Below are 10,602 nucleotides of genomic sequence, written 5' to 3'. Positions count from 1 at the left end.
AAACTTGAGCACTTAATTTTTTGAGACCGTTTATATATTAAAAAATATGGTTAAAAAATTAAGTACTCTAATTTTTAATCCGTTTGAATTGATGTGAAGATTTTATTATTCTGATCATATTATTCTAAAGAGACATAATCAAGTTTTGTCTCTAAGGCTCTCATAATTACGTTTCTGCTCCATAGGATTGCAAATTGATGGTTTGGATTTTTTTTTAATCAAAACGGCAACGTTTGAGTGGTCTGGGCAGGGGCTGCTGCGCCCCTTGGGCAGCAGAGCCCCCGCGTCCAGGAAATGGATAATGTGGACGCTTGGCATCTTGATGTTGCTTTGGAAGTTTTCTCAACTGCCCATGATCTACCAAGTGCCAGGAAATAGGAAGTGGAGGGAAAGCCCACTGTTTTCTATTATTTCCTCTAAGTTGCCCACGATTAAGGAAAAACATGTGGGGAATTCTAATAACCTCCCATTAGCCCATGATGTGCGTAGACGAAGTTACATGGGACACTTGGCATCACCAGGAGAAGCTGGAATTCCTCTTGCATGCAAAGCCGTGGCCTGTAAATAGAAGAACTCAAGAAGGAAAACGGATTCACACACCAATCAAGCCCAGCGCTTAAAAAACCAAAGTCTTCCTAGCGAAGCAATTATCTCATCTCTCTCTTTTTTCTATCTCTTTTGTACCCCCAACTTTATTATTACGATATAGGAGTAGTAAAGTTATTCCGTCTCTCTTGTATCCTCAACTTTATTATTACGTGATAAGCACCCGGTAATGCAATGCAGGGTGCGCTAGTGTAACGCCCCGATTTTTGAAAATAAAATCGAAGGTTTAAATATTAATTTCTAAAAATTTATTAAATTAAAATTCGAAATCCAAACCGGATAATTCACCCTAAAGTTTCGTCTATTACAAATTATCGTAGAAATACTGAAAATAGTCTTTGTGGTAATAAACTAAACAAAATCACAGAGCCATCCTCTAAGTTTGATACGGATCCTAAGCATATTCTGGCTCAGCTCCCACCTCTGGGTTCTCTTCAGCATAAAACTGTTCACCTTCGGGATTTGGTGTTTCTTCTTGATTATTTGCAAAATCTGGCACGGAAGCCAGGCAATCCGTACCTGAGTGAACGAGTTCACCCCGAAGTATAATCCAACCCAACTACCCTTCTTACTTTACAGTTAGCATGCAACAGGATAATAATAGTGCGAAAAAGTAACACAGAGTTTGTTCCATATAATCAGTTTATTACTATCCATTAACTTGTCGTGTAATCTAAGATCTCCTCCGCGGGATCTTTCCTCCCCAACCACTAGCCATGCTCGGTCCCATGAGATCACTTCCCTTTGCTGTCGCATATGCATCTAAGTTATGTACCGAGTATGCATCCCAATAACTACAACAAGGGGAAAGCTTATCATGCCTGAATCACGACTAGGGTTCGCTTATCTTATGTACCACTTCACAAACCACATCACAATCACCACTGGACACCCGCCAGTATATCAATTCATCACTGGACACCCGCCAGTCCATCAATTTATCATTGGACACCCGCCAGTTTCAATCTCATCACAAATCTCAACATCACGCCTGCAGGCAATTTAGAAATAAAACTTTCCAATTCATCCATTATCTAGTATCGTCTATGTGAACTCTATTCGCATACCACCCCATGTCTCTAGGGTCCAATCTATCACTCAAATCGATGCAATATACAACGAATCAATAATAATTAAAACAATTAATAAACAACGTAATCACGCAACTTATTATGAACGGGCCGTTGCCCTTAATCTTGTATAGTCACAATGTCAACAATAAAGTAAGAGTTTTAAAAAGAATTTAAAAGGAAAATTTTTCAGGCTTTTATTAATTAATTCTAAGATAATAGATTAATTAAAAACTAATTAAATACATTAATTGGATAAAAATATTGAAATATTTATCATGACTTTAATAAATGTCCTAAAGGTCCTATGCAACCAGTGGAGTGTTAAAAGTTGGGTTTGGAAGGTCACGGGATTAATTTAAATAAAGACGTTTAGATAAAGTGGCCGAAAGTGAATTAAATAGATAATAAATAATTTGCAAATTTAAAATATTCTACTGTTAACAAGATTTCATCCTCAGAATATAGAGAGTCTAAATAAAATTATTCGGGCATTTATAATAAGGTTATAAGGCCGTAAGGAATTTTTGATTGAAAACGCTATAGAAATAACAATAAATAGTAAATTAAATAAAAAAAATATTATCTTAACAAGATATTATCTTTGAGATGCAAGAAGTCTAGGAAAAATTAGTTTGGGTGTTAAAACGTTGTTTGGAAGGTCGCAAATATTTTTCGTGTGTAAACTTTAATAGATAACGAATAAATAATTTAATAAATAGATAATTAAATAAAAAAAAATATGATCTTAACAAGTTATGATCTTTGAAGTATGAAAAGTCTAGGAAAAATAGTTCGGGGGTCGAAAACGATGTTCGGAGGGTCGAAAAGTCAATTCGAAACGAAATAGGAACTGCCGCAAGGTTTGACCGAGTCAACCTTGCGGCTGGGCAGCGAACCGCAAACTCGAGCCTGGTTCTTGCGGCCCGCAGGTTGCGGCCGCAAGGTGCAATGCAGAATTCGTTTTTTTGGTTTTTGTGCTACGGTTTCGATGCATGAGACCATTTGGGCTATTGGGTTACGCATAAAAACAATAAATATACTTAGAGGAGTGTTTGGAAGGGATTATACTACCTTGGTTCGGGCCGAATTGATTTTGAAACGAATTTTGAAACTTTGGAGAAGAGAACTTCGGTTTTGGCGATCGGGGGACCTTGGGCTCGAATTGATTGACGTTTAGCGATGCTAGGAGTGGTAGAAACAGATTGGAATGGTCAATTAGGGTTTTGATTGGCTTCGGAAAGGAAACCCACTTTTCTCTCTCTCTTTTTCTCTCTCTAGAACTCCATTGATTGGAGTTCGATATTCTCAAATTTCTCTCTCTCTGTGGACTGGTGAAATATGGGGAATGGCGTGGTGTGCCCTAGGGTCGGGGTTATAGGATATATATAAGGGAATTTTTATAAAAGTTGATGAAAGTTGAGTTTAAAAAGGATTCTAATACTAGGCTTGAGATGGACGAAAAAGGAGTGGAGATGTGATCAGGGAGAGGGAGTAGAGTCTGAGTAGGAGAGGGAGAGGTGGAAGGAATTTTCGTAATATGCATGCATGCAAATAAAAAGAAATAAGATAGGATAATTAGAATAGGATAATTATGTTTGATATAAATATATCCTATTAAAGAATAATTAATCTTTATTATCCATAATACTAATTATATGATATTATTATTAATAAAAATATCGGGTTGTTACAGCTAGTATCTAATTTTAGTTAATTTCATCGCTTAATTAGTTGCTTCTTGATTGCGTTTACTCATAAGGTATGTTTTTAGTGCTTTCAGGTAAATCATGTGAATAAGGCATATTTTGACATCATCCATGGCCCGAGTGCGTCCAAGTACCCGAGGAACCAATGAAGACCCTGTCGGCCCCTGAAAATCTGTCTAAGTATGGAAAAATCATTTTTCGAAAAAATATCGATTTTCAAGATAAAAAATGGCGGTAATTGATCCTTGAATTTTTCTAAGAGCAATTTCAAAATTGCAAGGTTTTATTCAAAGATTAAGGTCATGTTTTGAGCCATTTATTCGATAGAAAAGTGTGTTGTTTTCTGTTTTACACTAAAAGCTGGGGGTCAACATTTTGATTGGATTGAAATCTCAAAATTCTGGTAATGCCATTGTTTCCAAATGGGGGGTACTTCCTTATTTTCATTAAATAAATTAAAGTAAAGAAAATGTAAAAGAAAGGTTTAAAATGCAATCTTTACTTAAGTTTAGAGAATGAAAATAAGATACTGTGGAAGCTAACTTGCCCGAGCAGAACCTGTCATTGCCCGAGCAAGAGGAAGGCAGCCAAGGCAAAATTCTGAGCTATTGAGCTCGGCATCGATGGGATTCCATTTGTTACATCGATGCCGAGACCCTTAGTGGTCCAGTCTCTTATCCATCTCGGCATCGATGGAAGGAAATGCTTTACATCGATGCCGAGCCCCATAGCAGAGCACTCTAAGGCCGTTGCCATCGATGCCGAGGGGCTTAGAGGTGGATTTTCGGAGCATCTAGGAAATATTCCAGGCGCGGATCTTAAAAGTATAAAAGCTTATTTCATTGTTTTGTACAAGAGTAGATAGAAGTGTAGAATTAGATTTGCTTACCTAATTTTAGATCTAGATCTAGATTCAAATTGTTCTTGAGTGTTCTTGTTGTTCTTCATTTTTTTCAGCACTTATCTTTTAATTTTCTGTCCTTAGTTGTTACTTTTTGTTATTGTTGCTCTCATTAAAGTTGTTTATTTTCCCCCGATCTATCTTAATCTCTAATTTTCTTCTAGTGTTGCTTTTCAATTATGCTAAGTAGTTTTTTGCTTGCTTTTATCTCTCTAGATATGAGTGAGTAGTTTTAAGGGTTAGGTCATGGGGTGATTAGCACCTCATGGCTCGGGCGAAAATTGCATTTTGCACCCAATAAAGCTTTAAACTTTGATTTGAAAATTGATGTGGGGTTCGGGTTTATTTGTCAAATCACCGAGGTGTTAACCTCTTTGATCATGTGTAGGTGGGAGCTTCGCCTACCCACCACACATGATGCTTAGAGCTCTTTCGCACGAGGTATTTGCCAAATGAATTCTAGATCTAGCTTGGTTCTCAAATCATTTTATTTTCCAATTTGAGAACTTTAACCGAGTATCTTAAATTGTGTAATTGGGTGACGAGTGTGATTTAGCTCGGGTCTTGGGTGTTAATAATTCCTAGACCTAGCCTATCTTTTCCTTAGTTAATTCGCTTTAATTTAGCCCTTTTATTTCCACCGTTAAAGTAAAACAAAGTTGGCTGTTTAAAAGCCGAAAGCCCGTACTTCTATCTACAAATCCGAGCAAGCCATATAATTATTCCCTTGGGTACGATCCCGGATTTCCGGTTTATTATGCTTCAACAGACGTTTTAGGCTTTACGCTTGGGGCGTTATTCCATTACATCGGAGCAAACGAAGCATTACGACATAATAAAGTTATTCTGCGTTGTTATTTCTTTTTCTCACACGGTTGGAAAATTTTAAGTTCACTATCGTTGTGGCAAACCACGAACCTCATTGTGGCCTCACCCTTTGGGTCACACGTAGTCGCACTACATACGAAGTCAGATCGAGGCGCTCACGCCTTCTGTACGTTGGACGCCGACAAGTCCTGGCACGCCCGCGCTCACACCGCACACGCCATTGGATTTTCCGCTCACGCCTACCCGGCGGAAAAGTGGGAAACACTAAGGAAAGAGGAGAGGCTTCAGATGGAATTATCGATGGTCTGGTGGTGGACATGAACACGATCATTGAGGAAGGGGTCAACCTAGAACATATTGCACAATGACATCACGAAGCCTAGATTGATAGGCAGCTCCACGATGATACAATCCCTTTTTTACGCTACAACGACGAAGAGGAACTAGCGCTAATCAGGGAAACCGTTCGTCAATTCCCTACCACACCAAAACCCTTGTCATGACTGGTCCTTTAAACATGCACACCCTAGCAAGGGCCTATGAGTGGGTGGTGCTTAGCCTTCAAACCTCGCCTTCAAATAAGGTTGAGAAAAACCCCAAGCGTAGAGCTAGGTCGTCGGTAGCATAATAACCGAAAAGTCCGGGATCGTACCCATAGAGAATTCGAATATAGCTTAATCGGATTGTAGGTTTTATATGGTGGATTGTGGCGTTTAAGACGGCCAACTTGGTTTTGCTTTTACGGTGAAAATTGCCAAGGCAAAAGACTAGGAAAACGCCTAATTAACTTAAAGAAGGCAAGTCTAGGGATCGTCTAACCCTTGACAAAGGATGTTACCGGTTCTCAATTTAACTCAGGCAAGAGCCACGACCGCGTGCTCACGCCCGGAAGATTTAGCTTTAAAAGACTATGTTTATCGAAAGATGTGATTAACCGGAATTAAATCAACCTATTTTTGCTAATGTATCTAACACGTAGGAGGCCACGAGCCCTCAATATGCCACTTGCCAAGACCGCTTGACTAAACGACATACTAAGGAGTTAACACCCCTCGCTTAGACCAAAATGGCTAGGTTAATGAAGTTCCGAAAACCATGATTTTAAGCCCGAAAGTTTAAGAACCAAATAACAACCTAAGTCTTTGGGAAAGAGTAGCCCGCGACTTGGCCTATCGACTACTCACATATAGCTAAAGCATAAAAGAAAGCGTAAAAACGAGACATGACTTTTAACCGATAAAAACGAAAATAAACTTGATATTATAAAGGATCTAGTCCGTACGAACAACTTTAATAAACAAGAAATTAACAAACAAGAATTACTTACTTGAGTTCTAAGAGATTACACTATTAAAAAGCTTCAAGAGCATTAATGGAGTCTAAGAACAAAAGGTGTAATGAGCTAGCTACCAAAGAGAGAGAAGAGACCCCTATTTATACACAATGGGTTTCTCTCTCATCAAATATCTAAAAACATACTATTAAAGGCAAGTATTCCATAAATGGAAAGCCCAAAAAGTAACAAAATATCTGGCCGAGAGCTCCCCGTATCGATACAGATTATCCAAAGTATCGATACCCCGTCGCTAAGTTGAGAAGACCAATTTCCCGTAACGCTCCCGTATCGATACGGTTTATGGCCGTATCGATACGGAACAATCTGGCTGCCCACTTAACCAACGCGTATCGATACGGTCCATAATCCGTATCGATACGCAGAGCTTATCTCCAAAACTTCAGGCCAGCCTTCCAGACTTGACACCCGACGACCGTTGGCTTGCCCGACGCTTCTCGCCTTCGTTCTTTGGTCACTTTGGCACAAGTTCCACCGAGCGATGATTCTTGAACTAACTTGGGGGTTGGCTTTGCACTCAAAATACGCCTTTTAAGGGCGTTTTGCCTGAAACACTTAACAAACTACCTTACGAGCAATATTGAATAAAAACGACAAATAATAGCTAAAAACACTTCTAACTAACGGACTTAAGCACCACGATCAAGCAATCTTAGGTGCTTATCAGGTGGCTGCACCCACCCCGATCCGATACCAGATCGGGAAAAGCAACGGTAGAGATGTGGCCGCAGTGACCCGACTGCTCGTGAATGTCAATGGCTTCCTTGCGCCTTCGGAAGATATCAGACATGATTGTTTTAAGGGGGATAGATTGTAACGATCAAGATTTTTGGCCCTATTTTTTTCAAATAAAGAAAAATTACAATTCAAAAAAATATATATATATATATATATACAGATTCAATCAGGTAAGGGCGCCCTTACCTTGTTAAGGTAAGGACCTTCCATTTTCCGATCGAATTTCGATGATCCGAGTCGCTCAATGTGTTTAGAACGTGATTTTAAGGGTACTCGCAAGAAATCGGCAAAAAAAATGACCGGGAAGGGCTTTATCCGAGCAGTTTTTGTTTATTTTTTACCGAACGGTTCAAATAAAAACTGTTCGAATGAAGCCCTTCCTAATATTTTTTTTTGCTGATTTCTCGTGGGTACCCTTAAAATCACGTTCTGAACACATTGAGCGGCTCAGATCATCGAACTTCGATCGGGAAAAGGGAGAAAAAGGGAAGCCCTTACCTTAACAAGGTAAGGGCGCCCTTACCTGAAGGGGACTGATATATATATATATATATATATATATATATATATATATATATATATATATATATATATATTATTGTTCCAAATTTTATTAACTAAATATTTTACTAACTATTCATGTGATTTCAAAATATATTTTAGTATCTTATTGGTAATTGTGATTAGTATTTGTTTTGTATTAAATTAATCCTTTAATTGTGTAAATGTGTATATATGTATTTATACCTTGTGCCACATGTACTGTATAATTTTCTCACCAGCAAAATGTGCTTCCAGCCATATCTCATCTCTATCTGCCGTCTCTCTCTCTTTGCTTGTTTCCCACACCAAGCTGACCCATCCCCCTTTCCCATTTTAGGCAGCAATCTCCTAACCCATTTCTTGCACCCCACTATTCTCTCCACCTCCCCTTATAAATAGGGCATTTTACCTCTATGTCCAGAAAAAGAAAGTAATTCCCACTAGATCTCCTTTAATTAACGAAACACTAAAACCCTATACACTGAAAGTGCCTAACCCATAGGACACCCTATGAAAGTGTCTAAATCCTAGGGTACCATATAAAAATACCTAAACCCCTAGGGTACCTTATGAAAGTGCCTAAATCACTAAAACCCTATAATAGGAAAGTGCACCCTGAAACACCTATGAAAGTGCTTAAACTTAAATCCTAAGGCTCTATGAAAACGTCTAAACCTAAATTCTAGAGTACCTTAAACCCTAAGGAATCCTAAAATCTAAAACCTTAAGGTACCCTAAAATCCTAGCGTACCATAAGATTTTGGGGTACCCAAGGGTATTAGGGTATCCACTAGGGTACCACAAAACCCTAACATACTCTAAAATCATAGGGTGACACTTCCATTAATGGTAAATGTCTTTTCGTAAAAGTAGATCTCGTGGTAATTAAGTATTCCATCTCTTCTTAATAGGAATTAAATGTCACTTTTCTGTACTTAGAGGTAAAAATCTAATATACTGCTCCTTTCCCCCCCCCCCCAAAAAAAAAACCACCTCATCACACCGCCACTGCCAACAGTAGAAGATAAGGAAATGAGAAAGGAAATTCATCCATGGTGAAAGTCTAGAGAGAGAACAAAGTGGGTTGCGGTCCCGCACTCCGATTCTCCGAACATCAATTTGACCTACGCCTGTCCTAACCCGTGCCTCGGCATCACAAAGCCCAGTTCCAATCACCCGAAGTCAGCCCCGGCGTCCTGTGCTCCGTTGTCTTCTCCAATTTTTCCAAAACCGTCCGGAACCCACTTCTCGCTTTCCAACCGAATCCGAGGTAGATAAAATGCTTCTCCTACTCTCTCCTAAGTATAATAAATATTTACGTATTGGTTTCGAACGTTTCAAAGGGAAAGAAATCAATCTCGGAGTTGCGGAGGTCTTTCTCCCTTGTTTTTCTGATAACCACTGTACATGAAGGTTATGATTTTGAAAAAAAGAGGATACTTTTATTACAGTTACACCCCTGAGGTTATTTAACATATGATTTCAACCCAAAAGAACTAATGACTTATTACAGTTAGTCCTTAGTTTATTAACCGTTCATGTTTCGGCCTATCATCGTACATTACTATTATTATTTTAATGTAGGCATTCAATTAATTATTAGGGTTAACAAAAATATTATGATCATATTCATTTGTAAAATTGGATATAGCTAAATATATACATAAGTGAAATTATTGCTGGTGTAACAATAAAAATAAGTCACGGTTAGAGTTGTTAAAAATATTACTAAGATTACAAAATTGATAATTTACGTGTTTAAATAATTACTCACACATTTTAATAACGTAAAGGCATCGGCCAATCATAAAATATTATGCAATTTATTCGCACATTATTAATTGATTTACTTGTTATCTCATAAAAATGTATTATGCTCTGAGTTAGTTTTTCTTGATGAATAACATTGTACGTGCTCGATCGGATTTAAGTGCATTGGGTTGTTTACAATGAGAGAAATTATGCAGTTAATGTTATGGTTAATGGAAAAGGAAAATAGATGAAAGATTGTGGGCTTAGCAGGACCTCAGGGGTGGCCTGACAGGACCTTGTGTTAATCAAGAGTAGCCTAGCTAGCAGGACCTTGGGGCAGCTTGAAAGACCCAATGTAGCTAGGGCGACCAAGCAAGACCTTTGGGGTAGCCTAACCGGACCTCAGGAATTGAGGGTAGCCTAGCAAGACCTTGAGGGCAGCCTGATGGACCTAAAATTGTGAGGGTGGCCAAGCAGGACCTCAGGTATTGAGGGTAGCCCAGTAAGACCTTGGGGGCAGCCTGATGGACCTAAAATTGTGAGGGTGGCTAAGCAGGATCTCAGGAGTAGCCTGGTGGGACCTCAGGTATTGAGGGTAGCCTGATGGACCTAGAATTGTGAGGATAGTCTACTAGTACCTCTTGATATTGAAGGTAGCAGGGTGTTTAAAATATGTTCAACGAAATACTGAGTTCGTAATGCGATGGACACTATGGTACATGAATGTTTATGAAATGTGAGATTAAAAAAAATGTAATTTAAAGGCTTGCTGATGGACTTTTACTTATTTGATGTTTGAGTCGCTCTGAAGTTATTTCAATAAAATGACAGATTTTTTTTTAGGTTAAATAAGTTTTTTTTTTTTTTATCGAGTCAATATCTTCCATGAGAAGTCGGCTCAATGCTTTTCAGACAAATGTTTACCTTTGAATAAAAGCTTAGTATTTTCAATTTGGGTTGAAAAAAAGAAATTCCTATGTTGGAGCATTTGTGTACATTTGGTTGGCTAAAGAAATCTTTTTCAAAAATAATAACTAATGTTGCCGATATTCGTTTAAAATATCGGGGCGTTACAAATTTAGACTGGGCTAGATGGATACA

General features: G+C 38.4%; 1 long non-coding RNA gene across 1 annotated transcript; it reads right to left on the bottom strand.

Moving 5' to 3' along the window:
• Positions 1-8,855: 8,855 nt before the first annotated feature.
• On the bottom strand, positions 8,856-10,270 carry LOC131310771 (uncharacterized). Its single transcript, XR_009195300.1, has 3 exons — positions 10,111-10,270; positions 9,903-10,031; positions 8,856-9,796 (listed from the first exon to the last, which is right to left on the bottom strand). It is a non-coding gene; the product is annotated as an uncharacterized LOC131310771 (long non-coding RNA).
• Positions 10,271-10,602: the final 332 nt, after the last annotated feature.

The sequence above is a fragment of the Rhododendron vialii genome, chromosome 2a (genome assembly GCF_030253575.1).
Source record: "Rhododendron vialii isolate Sample 1 chromosome 2a, ASM3025357v1".
In the NCBI taxonomy this organism is placed as follows: Eukaryota; Viridiplantae; Streptophyta; class Magnoliopsida; order Ericales; family Ericaceae; genus Rhododendron; species Rhododendron vialii.
Note: the sequence above shows the minus strand (reverse complement) of the source record. Positions and strands in the feature narration are given on the sequence as shown.